Source organism: Phyllostomus hastatus, unplaced genomic scaffold (assembly GCF_019186645.2).
Source record: "Phyllostomus hastatus isolate PE091 unplaced genomic scaffold, TTU_PhHast_1.1 phas_contig_267, whole genome shotgun sequence".
NCBI lineage: Eukaryota > Metazoa > Chordata > Mammalia > Chiroptera > Phyllostomidae > Phyllostomus > Phyllostomus hastatus.
The window spans coordinates 217,237-219,943 of NW_025333828.1; positions in this window are offsets into that span (position 1 = coordinate 217,237).

Genomic DNA, 2,707 nt, shown 5'->3' on the forward strand with positions numbered 1-2,707 from the left:
TAGTCTATGTAGCAATGTTGTCATTGATATGTCTCCTAAAGCAAGGGACAAAAAGGACAAAATAAATAAATGAGGTATCAAAATAAAAAGCTTCTTCATGGCTAAGGAAAACATTAGCAAAGCAAAAAGGGAACCAACTGTATGGTAAAATATGGGAAATTTATTTGCAAATGATACCTCAGACAGGGGTTTGATCTCCAAAATATATAAACAACTCACATGACTCCACACCAGAAAGACCAATAATCCAATTAAAAGATAGTCAAAGGACCTGAACAGACAGTTCCCCAAGGAGGACATAATGAGGACCCAAAGACATATGAAAAAATACTCAGCATCAGTAGCTCTCAGAGAGATGCAAATTAAAAGCACAATGAGACACCACTTCACACCCATCAGAATGGCCATCACAAAGAAATCAACAAACAATAAGTGCTGGCAGGCTTGTATGGAAAAGTGCATTTGTGTGGCAGGCTAGTGCACTGTTAGTGGGAATGAAAACTGGTGCAGCCTCTGTGAAAATCAGTATAGAATTTCCTCAAGAATCTGAAAATGAGATTGCCTTTTAACCCAGCAATTGCACTTCTGGGATCATACCCTAAGAATCCTGAAACACTGAGTCAGAAGAACCTATGCACACCAGTGTTCACAGCAGCACACTTCACAATATCCAAGTGCCAGAAGTAGCCTAGGTGTCCATCAGTGGATGAGTGGATCAATAAATTTTGGTACCTTTACACAATGGAGTACTACATAGCAGAAAAAAAGAAGTACCTCCTATCCTTTGCAATAATATGGATGGAACCGGAGAGCATTTTGCTCAGTGAAGGAAATGAGGTGGTAAAAGACTAATACCATGTAATCTCTTCTATAAATGGAATCTAACTAATAAAACAACAAGCAAGCAAAATATAACCAGAGACACTGATATTAAAAACAAACTGACCTTAACCAGAGGGGAGAGAAGAGGGAAATTACATGGGAAAGAAGGGAAAGGGCCGTAAATGAGCATGTATAAAGGACATATGGACAAAGTGAAAAGGGGAAGGGATTGAGGGTAGGTGGTCAGGGAGGGTGGGGTGGGAGAAAGTGGTGGTTGGGAAACATAGAAAACTGTATTTGAACATCAAAATAAAATTAATAAAAAATAAAAAGATCAAAAACTGCCAAAAAGATCAAGAAAAATATGAAAATGCTTGTATGTACTATGACCAAAAACCAAATTTCCTAATATTACTATTCGAAAAAGTATTTTCTATTTATCCTCACCTGTAGCTGGAGGGAGAAGCTGAGGTCCAGATACCTCTGTACATGGCACTGTGGGACAGGGTAAGGAAAGCCATTTGAGATTCCCGGGGGAGATGATAGATTGAGTGTGGTTATGGGCACTAGAATGTAACTCTGGGTAAAAGGTATGGAGACCCTTTGGAGACATCTCTCGCCTCAGTGTAACATGTGCTGGTGTCAGTGGCCTGATGCACCTAACCCTTGTCTAGTCAGGTAGAGTAAGTACTTCAACCCATTGACAAGCTCCTCTAAGATGTCTTCTTTGAAACTGTACAGAGACAAACCCAGTACCAGGCCAGTGGGCATCAGAAATGCTCAAAATGACCTCTGTTTCATCCTTATGGCATCCTTGGCAAACTGATACACTTAATGGGACACAATGAGGATGTTCTTGGCAGCCATGCTGAAGTAGAAGCAGAATTGAATATCTTCAAAATCTAAACTCAGTGAATGGCTGAACACTGTGGAAACTACATCTTTTAAGAGATAATATAGAGATAAATAAGTTGACATTTCCTACCTGGCTATATTACAATGGTTTTCTCTGGTCTGTGAATTGAAAACTTGCAGAGAAACAATCCAACATTTTAGGTTCTCTTCATTTCTGTGTATAATGCTCCTCTCCACACTCCATTGTGGTAATGTGTAAGACTCAGGTCTGCAAGGAAATTTGAGCTGACTAATCCACCAGAAACTCGGGGTGGTAGAACAGAAAAGTAAAATGTAAATGTTCACAAGTTCTACTGTGAAGTGTAGCATACTTTTTTCACTAATATTCTTTCAAATGAAGAGTGTCTTTTTCCTATCCAATGTAGGTGGTGGGAGAAGTGGAGGCCCAGATTCCTATGAGTATGGGATTGTGGACACTTTATAAAAATCCCTAGGAGGGCTCTGAGATACCCATCCCCATATTTGAGTTTATATGTTTGGCCCTCTCAGGTCTTTTTGGGCCCCTGGGTCTGAAGAATTCCCCAGCCCAGCTCTCACATTAGACCAGCACTAGATGGTTGTATTGGTCTGGTTCACCTGCACCCTGTCCAAGTAGATGTTGTAGTTGGACTCGTGGAACAGCTGGTTGATGATTTCACCATTTGATTTCTGGAAATATAGAACTGGATACTTATCCAGTAGACATCAGGGACCTTGCACCCAATCTGTGGTTATATAATGGCAGACCTAGAAAAGTAGTTCACAATCTATCAGGACACAGTGAGAATGTTCCTGGTTGCACTGCTGAAATCACAGCAGAATGGCATCATTCTGGCATCATCATGTCTACATCTAACAATAGTAAAAGACTGAATCATTCTGGAAAATTACGGTATTTACATGATAACATGGAGATGAATAAGGACTCTGGTCCCAATCCAATCTATTGTGGATTATAATGGTTTGCTATGGTCTTTGAAGTGGAAATTTG